Source organism: Mesocricetus auratus, unplaced genomic scaffold, assembly GCF_017639785.1.
Source record: "Mesocricetus auratus isolate SY011 unplaced genomic scaffold, BCM_Maur_2.0 Super-Scaffold_100006, whole genome shotgun sequence".
Classification (NCBI taxonomy): domain Eukaryota; kingdom Metazoa; phylum Chordata; class Mammalia; order Rodentia; family Cricetidae; genus Mesocricetus; species Mesocricetus auratus.
The window spans coordinates 76,324,915-76,338,556 of NW_024429190.1; the positions used below are offsets into that span (position 1 = coordinate 76,324,915).

Here is a 13,642-nt window from a genome sequence, read left to right on the forward strand (position 1 = left end):
TTATCGCTGCTTTTAGCCAGAATTGATGTGAAGTGTAGGCAGCATGGACGTCTGGATATAGCATTAGAGGGAATAAAATGTTCTTACAGCTCTGTGGGAAGGCTGTGTCTGTGTCCTTTACAAACCTTATATTTACTTATTAGATCCTGGATGAGTGTACCAGAGGTTTGTCTATCTTGCCCTGTCCTGTAGCTTCTTTGAAATAATTACTCAGTAGCTTAATATTAATTACAAAATGCTTGGCTAATAGCTCAGGGTTATAACTAACTAGATCTTACATTTAAATTAACCCATTTCTATTAATCTGTGTTTTGCCATATGGTTTCGTGGCTTTACCCGATCCCTAGTGCATCTTGCTTCCCCAGTTGCTGACTTGAATATCCACAACTCTGCTGTTCCCGTCTCTTTTTCTCCATTTGACTTTCCCACCTAGCTGTACTCCGCCTGACTATAGGCCATTTCCGCTTTTATTATCAACCAATACATAAGAATCATCCCTCGGCAGATGAGATATGTTCTTCCCGCTTGTAAATGCTACTCTGAGAGATTTGCCTACACTTTGCAGTTCCTCGCTGTAAAATTTTGTTTTATTGTGCAAGTACAATTAATGTGGCATCTACCACCATAATGTAGGACACGCGATTGCTGATTGTGGATGCCACACTGTACAGCAGATCTTTCATCTTCACTACTCGGAACTTTGTGCCCATTGGTGTGAACCTGTCCCGCGCTACCGTCTCGCCAGCAAGAACGACGCGGCACACTTAGGATCCTTCTGCAGAACAGCTTTAATGCGTCTTGAGAGGGAGAGCATAAGCTTACAGAGTGGAGACCCGGGGGGAGCGAAAAGCCCAACCCTTATATAGCTCAGCAGTCCCCGCCTCGGACGTGTCATCTCCTGACTGGCTCCTGCTTGTCAGCCACGGGAGAGGCAGAGAGTAAGGGATAGAAAAGTAGCAGGCACGTGCGCACCAACTGACAACGGGTGTCAGCGCCATCTTGTAACGGAGAATGTGGGGGCGGCTCCCCACATGAACCCTCCCCCCTCCCCCCACTGTTTCACAGTGTCCTAGCCACTGGCAGCCACCATTCCACATTTGATGCTATGAATTTGAGTCTTAAATACATATGTCAGTGGAACCCAACACCAATTTTCTTCCTACATGTGTCTTAACATAATGTTCTCAAGGTTGATCTATAGTGTAGCACGCTGTAGAATTTCCTTGCTTTTAAAGGCTGAATAGTATTCTGTTATATACATTATGTTTTCTTTATTTTTTTTTTTGCTGATGGACATTAGGCTGTGGATATATTGAGTGTTGTAAATAGTGTTTCCTCATAGAGTGTGTCCATAAGTCTTTAAGATCCTGTTTTCAATTTTGGACTAAATATCCAGAATCAGAACTGTGGCGTATATGGAAGATCTGTTGCTAATTTCTTCAAGAGTATCTTTACTCTTTTCATAGTGACTGAATCATTTTGCATTCTCACAGATAGAAGGCATAGATTTGGTTTTATACATCCTCACTGACACTAATTGTCCCTATTCATTTATTTATCTATTTATTGTAATAATAGCTGTAGTGAACGATACGGGTTATATCCCAGTGTGTTTGGCATGCATGTGTCTGATGATCAGTGACATTGAATACTCCTTGCCATAGCTACTCAGCTTTTCTGAGGAAATAGCACTCACATCTTTAGCCTAGCTTTAAACATTGATTATTATTATCATTATGTGTTATTTTGGTAAGAATTACAGGTAGATTGTATGTTTTTAGGTTCATTGGTGTGTAACTGCTCCCAGTAATCACATATGATCCTTGTGATAATCTCATCTGTAATGTTTACTATTTCATTTTCTTTTTTCCATTGTATTGAATTTTCTATACATTTTATAATTTAGCTCTAGGGTTGTAAAATGTCCTGTACGTTGATACCTTTATACCTGGGTAACTTTTATGCTCCTTGAATATACAGATAAATAAAATACATATACAAACCAAACACTTATTACTAATAAATCACAAAGAACTATTTAGCATGATTCCTTGGTATATATGCAGGTTTACCACTCATTAAATATGAAAGGAGAAGTTTACACTAATGAGACGGACATGCATATTTATTTCACATAGAGGATTAAATCCTGGCTGAATGTTTTATAACACAGGATGAAGAGCACCTTCAGAATGCTTCACAGTCAATCAATGCTTATATTTTATAATTATCAGTGTTGAATGGTTTGTGTAAAGCAGTAGTACAAACAGGCAGAAACATGTTTTAGATAGTTTCATAAATCATTAGCAATTCTGTCCTAATTCCAACCCAAAATTCATTGAACATTTTTTTAAATGAAACTCAAGCCGGGAATGCACGTAGCAGCTTTTGAAGTCAACCATTCTGGTGAGTACCAATCCAAAAATAGACTTCAAATGCTGAAGGATGGCAGTAGGAAAGATTTCGATGAACGTTTCAGGTTAGAGCACAGAGTAATGGGTTTCACGGTGACATCTTCGTACGCACTTGCTTCATTGTGCCTTGTTTTCTCTATTCCCTGCCATTACTTACTTCCTCTATGCACCCCACCTCTGTGCACCCCCTTCCTCTCATTGGTCCCCTCTGCTTTCCTATCTCACGCATCCCATAGCTCTCTCTGTCAGCACTTTCATCCAATCTCTTGTCTCCTCTCATTATTCCTTTAATGCTTTTGTGGCCTAGAGCACACACATATAGACACAGACATTTCACACACACACACACACACACACACACTAAATATGGGAGAAAGTATGCAGTGTGTTTTTGAGTCTAGTTCATTTCACTTAACCTAGTAAGTTCTAATTGTAGCCATTTCCCCATAATGCCTTGATTTCATTTTTCTTTATGACTGCATAATGTTCCATTGTGTGTGCCATTTCTTCATATCCAGCCACCACGGCAGATCTGATGTTTATGAGCGATTGTGAGCCACCCAGTTCTAAAAGTTCCCTCAAGGTGTTTTGGAATTTTTGTTCATGGTCTTTTCAGACTTGTGAAACTTCACATCATGACTTATCTATGTTTTCCAGCCTTGTTGAGTGAAATTGTTAGGTTGCATCAGCAAGAAAATCAGCATATTAAAACTCTTCAATTGCATTTGCACTGAGCCGAGGTACAACGGTAGCTGTGAGCAGAAGCTGTTCCTCAGCCCAGCACAGCTGTCATCGCCACCCAGCATGTTTCACCAGCTCTATTAGCAGAAATAGCCTGCAGGGATCTCTATATCAAAAGCATTAAAAACTTAGATTGTCAACAAACCCAGTCCTAGCTGGACCTAGTAGTCAATTTAGAAACTGACTGTCCCTATAATTGGACTTTCTGGAGTTACTATATCAGTATCATATCAAAACTTACCCTTTTCTCTTCCGCTGTGTGTCACAGGTACTCTCGGCCCCTCTCTCCAGTCTGCTCTAATGGGATCATCTGATTTTTCTACCAGATACCTTGGTCACCAGTGTGTAAAAGCACTGTAAGGCATGAGGGTTGGATAATAGGATCATGCTTTATTTTTTATTAGTAAAATTAATGAGAAATTCAAGAAAAGAAGGAACAGTCCTCCATTGTTACTAGTGTCACATATACATTTGGACTCCCATATTACTTACATGCTTCGTGGTGTAATCACACACACACACACAGAGCCTGTTTCAGTGTTCAATAATGTCTCCATCCCCACCCCCTCCTCAATCCGCCTGAAGAGAGACTTTCCTTGTTTTAAGGAAAAACACAAAGTCAGATTATAGTTAGCAAAGATTTCCTCCCATTACATGGGTTTCTTCTTCCCAGGATTGGTTGTTTCCAAAGCTGTTCAGAAGCTTTTTAGTTTTGTATGGTCCTACTTATCATTTGGCCTTAGTTTCTGGACAAATGGAGTCCTGTTCAAAAAGCCCTTTCCTGTACCTACATCTTTTTTTAATATTTTTTATTTTATTTTTAAATTTAAAGTAGAAACAAGGTTGCTTCACATGTCAATCACAGTTCCCTCTCCCTTCCCTCCTCCCATGACCTCCCATCAACCAACCCCGCTCCCCCCATGCTCAATCCCCACTTATTTTCCCTGGGAGGGTAAGGCCCTCCATGGGGGTTGTCCATAGTCTGTCATTTCATCCAGAGCAGGGCCTAGGCCCTCCCCCAAGAGTTCAGGCTGAGAGAGCATCCCTCATTGTAAGATGGGCCCTCAAAGTCCATTTGTTTTTGTTTTTTGTTTTTTGTTTTTTTTTTGTTTTGTTTTTACGAGACAGGGTTTCTCTGTATTGTTTCGGAGGCTATCGGTCCAGCCCGGCCTCGAACTCACAGAGATCCGCCTGCCTCTGCCTCCCGAGTACTGGGATTAAAGGCATGCGCCACCACCGCCCGGCTCAAAGTCCATTTGTATGCCAGAGATAAATACTCAAGGCCCTATAGATTGCCTAGGCCTCCTCACTGACACCCACGTTCAGGGGTCTGGATCAGTTCCATTCTGGATTCCCAGCTATCAGTCTGGGGTTCAAGAGCTTCTCCTTGTTCAGGTCAGCTGTTTCTGTGGGCTAAACAAGCCCAGTCTTTTCCCCTATGCTCATCAATCCTCCCTGTCTGTCACTGGGTTCCTTAAGTTCAGCTCAGTGTTTGGGTGTCTGCCTCTGCTTCCATCAGTCATTGGTTGAAGGTTCTATTTCCCAGACTCTCTGGCAGTGGGATTGTATGCTGGCACTCCCCCGATCCATTGGAATGATACAGAGAAGATTAGCATGGCCCCTGCACCTACATATTGTAGGGTACCACCTATGTTTTCTCCCTGCAGCTTTTGTGTTTCAGGTTTCAAACTGAGTTCTTTGACCCACTTGGAGCTACATTTTGCAGGGTGATAGATACAGGTCCAACTCCCTTCTTCTGTATGCAGACATCTAGTTTTCCCAACATTTTTAAGATGCTGTCTTTTATTCACTGAATATTTTTTCTTCTTTGTCAAGTAACAGGTGGCTGTTGTAATTTTTAGTGCTCATGCTTGCGTCTTATCCTTTCATTGGTCTACATGTCTATTTCTGTTTTTATTTAAGTTATTACCCTAGCTCTGTTATATATCGTGAAGCCTAGACTATTACCCCGACAGTATTTCACTTCCCCCACCCCAGGATTGCTTCAGCCATCAAGGGTCTTTTGTGGTTTCATATTAATTTTAAGATTTTTCCCAATTCTGTGAAGAATGTGGTAGAAATTTTGTTTGGGATTGTGTTAAATCTGTAATTGCTTTGGTAGGATAGTCATTTTTACAATATTAATTTTACTGATTCAAAAACATGGGGTATATTTCCATTTTCTAGTAACTTTCTCATCTCTTTCTTCAGAGGTTTTTGCAGAGTTCTTTCATCTCCTCAAATAGGTTTATCCAAGATATTTTATTGTCTTTGATGCTACTATAAAAGGGGTTGTGTGGTGTGCCCACAGTCTGTTTCTCACTGTGTCTGTTGTTGGTGCATAGATTGGCTGCTGAGTTTTGTAAATTTGTTTGTGTCCTGTTACTGTGCTGGAGTTGTTGATTTCTTCTAAAAGTTTTCTGGTGGGACTTTAAGATCCCTTATGTAAAATATCTGATCTTCTGCAGGCCACGGGTTGGTCTGGGAAGATGGAGATATGATAAGAAAGGAAGAAAAGACTTTATAGTCAAAGGTGGCTTGGAATCAAGAGAGATGCTGCCTGCATGTCTGGAACTAGGCTTATGGAGATGGCAATGGCCAGGAGAGAGGACAGGATGGGAAAGGGAAGAAGCCAACCTACCCCTTACCAGTTACTCATTACCCAGCAAAAATGACTCATAAACAAAAAGGTTCACAGCCTTGGAGGTGCAATTAAGTTTGTGAATTTGCACATTACAATGTGTTTTTCCCATTTGTTGAGATCATTAACTTTTGAGCTCCAAGTAATATATCTATACCTGGCTGGGTCCAATGTTGCTAGCATGTAATCCATCTTTCTCATGGGATTAGACTAATATGACTTTTTAATTTTCTGTCTAAAATTTTTAATAGCTTGAAATGTACTAGATCATCACACACACACACACATACATCCTTTATGATTAGGTACTACTTAGTCATCCATCATTACACCTGGGTACTATCTCCTTTATTATCTGAGCTATAATATACTGAGATGAACAAAGATATTGTCTGTGTTAATACACATGAATTGTATTTTCCAATTTTTTGGACTTATAAAAGCCTCAGTGGAAGAATGGTTGTGCTGGCTAATTTTTATTGTCAACTTGACACAATTTGTAGTTACTTTGAAGTGGGAAACTCAATTGAAGAATTCCCTAGATTAGATTGGCCTTTGAGTGTGTTTGTGGGGCAATTTTTTGAATGTTAATTGATGAAGAAGAGGCCAGTCCACAGTGAGAGGAGACATTCCTAAGCAGATGCATTTGGGTTGTATGACAAAGCTATCTGGGCATGACTGGGGGAATTTTCATGGTTTCTTCCTCCTGGTTCCTATCCTGAATCCCCTCAGTGATCGACTGCTATCTGGGAATGTAAGCCAAACAAATCACTCCTGCTTGTAGTTAGAATATTTTGTGACAGAAAACAAACTGAAGCATTGGCATATATTAGGTTTCTATTGCTTCTAATGAGAGCAGGTAGCCACTTACAGGACATTCTAAAACAGCAAAATAGAGTTGTGACTATTGTTTTCAATAATTTCCTTTATCCCATATAAGAGGAAATTAGACTTTTGTAATCAATTCATTCACAAGTAGAAGAATAATCAGTGGAAGATGATGCTGGGAGATTGCTACTCTACTATCCATGAAAATCAGGGATTGAATCCCCTTTCCTGTCACATGAGGAGTCTTGATCAAGGACCTCATTATAAGACCTGATATTCAGACTCTGGTACAAGAGAAAGTAGGCAATACACTTGAACTCATTGGCACAGGAAAGAACATGACCCCAGTAGCACATGCATTAAGGCTGCAGTTAATAAATGGAACCCCATGAAGCTAAAAGGTTTCTCCACTACAAAGCACACAATCACACCAGTGAATACACAGCATACAGAGTGGGAAACATCTTATTAGCTATGCGTCTGAAAGAGGATCTGTATATAGAACATATAAATAATTCAAAAATTAAATAGTTAAACAAACAACCCAATTAAAAGATAGGCATTAGAACTAAGCAGAATTCTCAAAAGATGAATTACAAATGGTTGAGAAACACTGGAAAAATGTTCAACATTTTAGCCAGTAGAGAAAATGCAAATTAAAACTTCTCTGAGATTTCATCCACTACAGTCAGAATGGCTAAGGTTAAAAAACATGTTGAAAATGTCTACGTGGATGTGAGGGAAAATGAAGACTTATTCATTGGTGGTGGAAGAGCAAAGTGGTCCAGCCAGTGTGGAAATCAGTATCAAGTTTCCTAAAAAAAACGCTAAAAATAGATCTACCATGACCCAGCCATACTACTGTTAGGTACACACCCAAAGAACTCACTATACTATTCTAGAGGTATTGCCTCATTCATATTAGTTGATGTTCTATTCACAATACCAAGAAATGGAAACAGTCTAGATACCCATTATTGAGTAATAAAAATGTGGCATATTTATACAATAAAATAACATTTAACCTTTAAGAAACATGAAATGCAGATGGGATTGAAAACAGCATTCTGAGGTAAACCAGGCCCAGAAAGACAAAAATCATGTTTTCTTTCATCTGTGGAGGTTAGTGTTGAGTCTGCAGATATGTGTGCTTCATTTGGAATACCTGAAAGAAGTAAGAAAATTACTATGATACCATGGGACTTTTATAACTTGTAATAAGAAATGATACTCAAGGGAAGGGAGATAGAATGCACTGGTATAAAAGAGTTAAAAGAATAGTAGAACCAAAAGAGTTCAACTAGGGTAGAGAGTGGAGGAGTGAATAGAGAGGGAGTAGGGGAAGAGATATATAACACTGAAGACATTTTGAAAAATCTATATAGAAATATATTACTGTAGAAACCTGTACACACACAAACACACACACACACACACACAGAGAGAGAGAGAGAGAGAGAGAGAGAGAGAAGCAATACTTGAAATTGAATTACTCTGTAATAGAGTAGCAATGGCCCTACTAGACATCACATCAGAATTATCTACTGATTTCAATAGAATGTCGTTTACCCATGGGTTTAATCTCTCCAGTCCCTTGGGTTTTGTATAGACATATAAAGTCATGTATGCATATGAGAAGGAAGGTAGGAAGTATGCTCAATGTTCAATATTTACATGCATGAGACTTACTAAAAAGATCCTTTGTGTTTCTTAGATGCCATTCTCTGCTCCTGCTTTGGGGTGTCCTAGGGGAAGAGAACTCAACTGTGCATGCCTTGGTAGCAACAGGAACTTCCTCATTTGAGTCCTGCAGAAGTTCAGTGGTTGAGTTTCTTGCAATTGGGTTCCGTTCAAAAGAGTTTAGTCACCTGTGACATTCCCAGTTCCAAAGAAGGCTCCATTGTAGATACTCCAGTCTTCTCACCTGACCAATTTGTTCTATTAGAAGTTATTCTATTGTTTATAGTATTTCTCTTGATGGCTCCCAAACATAATCTCGCTCACTCTGTGTCCTTCTCAAACCTAAGCAATGTGAGTCTACCTGTAGGGTGGCAGACAAATTAGCTGAGTTTTTCTGCTCCACAAGTCCCACCGCAAGGGGCTTTGGGAAACTTTACTACTGAATCCCTGTGTCACTTAGATGTTGGATGAAATTTTGCTTCCCCAGTGAACTGCAGTGGAGAGATCTGGAATGTGCTGCCTAGTGATTGGTTGATTTTGTGGAGAGCTTATTTGGAAGTAAGGAGGTACTGATCTAGAAATAAGAAAGCCAGGCTACTTGTGAGGGATATGTGTTCTTTTCTTTATGATTTATGAAGCATTTATGGTGTGAACCCATCAAGTGGGACTGAGTTATAGTTTTACCTTCTATTGATTTTTGGCATTGTTAGAGAACAGTGTTTCCATTCCACAAAGTAACAGTAAGAAAGAGAAATATTGGCATATGAATAAATTTACTTTTAAAAATAAGATTTGTTGCTCAGATCAATTTTAGTTTTGCTGCACTGTTTGGGGGGAGAGCTGAGTTCTCCCGTGTATATTCTGTGACTGACTGCTTCAGTCACTACTAATGGGTTCTGTTCTTGCCACCATGTGTAAAGATATGTCATTGTGATTGGTGTAATACAAAGGTAAATGACTAAGAGCTAGACAGGAGGTATAGATGGGACTTCCAGACAGAAAGATCTCTGGGAGAAGAAAGGGGGCATTGCCATTTGGATGCAGAGGAAGCAAGAAATTCAGGGGAAGAGGTAAAAGCCACCAGTCAAGTGGCAACATGTAGATTGATAGAAATGGGTTAATTTAAGTTATAAGAGTTAGTTAGAAACAAGCCTAAACTAAGACTGAGTCTTCATAATTAATTATGAGTCTTCATGTCATTATTTGGGAGCTGGTGGTACAGCTACAATAATGAAATGACTTTACTATTGGAATTTTGTACCTATTAAGTTTTCTTGCTACTTATCAGTGGGGACAATCCTCTTAGGGTATGGTGTGACATAAACATGCCATCGTCAGCTTATCCAACATCCTTCATTGGTGGCTAATTTAGACTATTTGAGAACTGAAGCAATTCACCTGTAAGATACAAAGAATGACTTAACTGAAATGTAACCCCTTTGTTTGATGGATAAGTTAAGGGAAAGTAATTTCACTATCTGAAAATCCCTGTGCCTCAATTTAAATAATTGAAAAAGCAAGAAGTGTGAGTATCATGACCACTATATGTAAGATAAAGCTCTTGATGCCTGGGTACTTTTGAAATAGTAGCTACAATCTTGCTCCTGCAAGACCAAGACCACCAGCTCTGCCACTGTACAGTGTTCTTATGCAGATCAGCTTTGAGATATCCCGGTTGTCTCACTCATGACAAGAAGCAAATCAGGCTTCTTGTTGATTCGTGAATCTCACACCGAGAGCTTGGAATTGCCCATTCCACTATTTTGTCTTGAATATTAGGTTGAATACCAATTTTTAGGGAATTTTAAAAAATCCAACAGGGTATTCACTTACATTTTCCATATAACCTCCAAGTTTCTTATTCTATTAATATATTTTTGTGGATAAGGTGGGCATGTGAATAAAGATTACCTTTAAAATATCTTGCTTGCATATATTTATGTTTATTTTCCCTTTGGACTGTTAGACTAAGATTTCTGGATGTGATACATAAAAATTGCAGTTTGTTTCCCTCCATCCCTTCTAATATTTTGCGGAGATTTTCATCATACTCCTTAGATGCTGGTATCTTCTCAGGGGAAATAGACCCTGCGATCAAATATCTGGAAATGCTTCATAAACACTTATCTGGAATGGAAAAATGTTTTTGTTGAATTTTGTAGGCAAGGATTCCCCTTTCCCTGTATAACCCACCCACTAGCTCTTACTGAACAAGTTTGCCAGCCAGTGTTTCAGGGCTTGGTTAGATGAAGAGAGGCATACATGATTGAGATGGAGAAGTACACATGTATAGACAGCTACTGTAGCCTTTGAATAAAGGTCATCGTAAAGATGTGCTCATGAGAGCCCAGACTGGCGGACATGCGAAGGACTATGGAATGGTCCAGAGGTAGGATGGTTTCTGGCTGAGTGTGGAATGGCAAACAGGAGTCAGTTTAGAAATGGGAGGGGGCAGACATTTGAGTGGAGAGAAGCCCTAAATAGTCCACATGTTTAAATAGTTGTAAATCTGCTAACCATGTGAGTGATTGATGGGAAAAGTTAGAGGGGTAGGCAACTAGTCCCGAAAGGCTTTGCCTGTGAGTAGAGGATTTCTCTAATGTGAAAATCATAGGGACAAGTAGAAGGATTTGTAAGCAGAGAATTGAAAAAGATTTATATTTTAGGAATGTCATTTGGCAGCAACTAGGAGGAGTCGTCAGAAGCAGGCCAGACTGAAGAAAGCCACTTAATCATGCTACTGCACTATCCTAGGAGAGGGCAATGGGTACTTTGAACATAACACAGAAACAGAGAGAGAGGGGAAAGGACAGTTGAAACAAACTTGAAGATCTAGTAGATCTCTGTGGTCCTTGTCTACTGAATAGGAATTGTAGAGGGAACAAGCCTCTTTTAGGAAATATTCCATCATCGAATTGGATTTGCTTATATAAAAGTGACAGTGATGAGATAAGGTCATAGTTCTGTGAGTCCTTGGTCTCATGAAAAACTGTTAGTGTCACTTTGTGGGAGTGTCAGTGTTTACCAAGTGTGCAGCAGATTAATTCATGAGACCCACTGGACACTCAGGTCAGGGAACTGCAGGCTTTGGTGTTTTCACTCCTGCCTTGAAGTATTGCATTGAACCTGTTTTTCCTGGCCATGTTCTCATTCTTTCCTTTCTCAATGGGAACATTTATTCTGCACTATAGTATCTTGGAAGTTAGGAACTTGTTTTACAGTTTGGCAGAGGCTCAGTTAAGAGTTTGCCCTGAGTCTCAAAAGGAATTTTGGGCTTCTGATTAATGTGTACTCTGTTAAGACTATCAGGACTTGTGAAGGTGGGCTCAGTGAACTTTGAGTTATCAGATGACCACGGGCTTCTGGAGGGCTGGGTAGAATGTTCTATACAAGATGTAGAATTTTTAGATGAGTCCTAGCTGGGACAAGTAGGTTGCTTTGGAAGAGGGAAGGGAGGCTTGAGGGTTGTGGGCCAGCCTTGTTCCAGTCTATCTTACATTTCTACTGCTACAGCTGCCAGCCACTCCCACCACAATGCCTTCCCCATCAAGACAGACTGGAGCTTCTCAAAACTTGAGTAAACATTTCATCTCTTAAGTTGCTTCTTTTCAACTATTTTGTCACAGCAGTAAGAAGAGTAATGAACATGAGTTCTCCCACTCAGAGTTCATTCTTTGTGTATGATTTTAACTATAGAAACTACCTTTTTTCTTTCCCGTGTGGATGCACAGCTTCCCAACACCATTTGTTGAAATTCCTGTCCTTTTCCCATTGGGTAATTATGGTGCCCTTAAACATTGGTGGGTGGGCTTATTTCTGTGCCCTTTAGTGGTTTCTAATTCTGTGTTTATGCCAATAACATTTTGTTTTTATCACTGTACCTTTAAAATATGTTTTAGAATCAGGAAGTGTGAACCTTTAAGCTTTGTTTTTGTTTTCAGAATTATTTTACTCACTGCTGTCCCTGGGATTGAAGATGAATGTGAAGATACAGTAAATCTTTTAAACTAGCTGTTGTTAAGATTTTGCTAAGGATTGCATTAAGTGGGAAGATTGCTTTGGGTCATCAAATACTTGAAGAATATACAGTCTCATGTTTCATAACACGATGTTTATTATTTGAAACTCTGAGGCAGTCTTTCTGTGTAGCCCAAGCTGGCTCTTTCTGCCTCAGGTTCTAGAGTGTTTGGAACATGGATAGCTCTAAGGCATTAGCTTGTTAGTTTATTATCATCCAGGGCCTGAGCGTGATATGAAAGAAGTAAAATCATTAGTGCTTCAGTATCAATAATGATCACACCAGACCTCCAAGACTGTTTGTCTAAGGGTTTGGGTGCTAATGAAGTACCAATGAAAGAACTTAAACACAACATTTGAGTGTTTCAGAGACTTTTTAATACCTAGTGAATTCTCTAGCTAGTGATATACTGTTGGCCCTATGCTGGACATAAGAAGCCATGTCTTAGTGGGGTGGTTCTCAACCTTCCTAAAGCTGTGAACCTTTGATACAGTTCCTCGTTTTGTAACCCCCAACCACAAAATTATTTTCATTGCTACAAACTGTAATTTTGCTGTTTTGAATTGTAATGTAAACAGCTGATATGCAGGATGTCTGATATGTGATCCACAAGTTCAGATCTACTGCCTTAGAGCAATAGAAATATGGCTTTGTTAGTTTATCGCAAATAGACCATTGATTCTGTCTCTCCATAGCCTTTTCAGTTTTAATAAGTGTGCTTGGATCCCTGTTGACCCTGTTTTACTTTGCTTGAGTGTTCTTAGAGTATGGAGGTTTGGTTTGGAATGGCCCCCATAGGCTCACATATTTGGTTCCTGGTTAATGGAACTGTTTGGGAATTTGTTGTGACCCTGGGAGTGAGAGATGAGGTTTTGAAAGTCCATGCCAAACCCAATCTCCCAATCTCTCTCTCTCTCTCTCTCTCTCTCTCTCTCTCTCTCTCTCTCTCCTCCCTGCAACTTATGGATCAGCTGTAAAACTTTCAGCTACTGCTCTAGTGTCATGCCTACCTACTTGTCACCATGCTCCCTACCATGATGATAATGGACTAACTCTCTGAGACTGTAAACAAACCCCCAATTATTTTTTTCTTATAAGTTGCTTGTCATGGTGTCTCCTCACAGCAGTATAACAGTAACTAAGACATGAACACTTAGCATGATTGCTTTTTATGCTCTTAATGGTTTGCCAGCTATCTATAATTGTTTTCTCCTAAGTTGAAAAATGTGTTTGTTTGTTGTTAAGTTTTAGACAGGGTCTCACTGTGTAGCTCTAGCTGGTCTGGAACTGGCTACATGGATCAGGCTGGCCGCTAACTTT

The 13,642-nt window shown here is 39.7% G+C and overlaps 1 protein-coding gene and 1 pseudogene across 2 annotated transcripts in view; both read left to right on the plus strand.

Annotated features, from left to right (window-relative positions):
* The window catches only part of Arhgap24 (Rho GTPase activating protein 24), a 600,446-nt gene that overhangs the window by 49,106 nt on the left and 537,698 nt on the right, over window positions 1-13,642 (plus strand). The gene's annotated exons all lie outside the window — the stretch shown is intronic.
* On the plus strand, window positions 4,717-4,811 carry LOC121141011 (annotated as a pseudogene).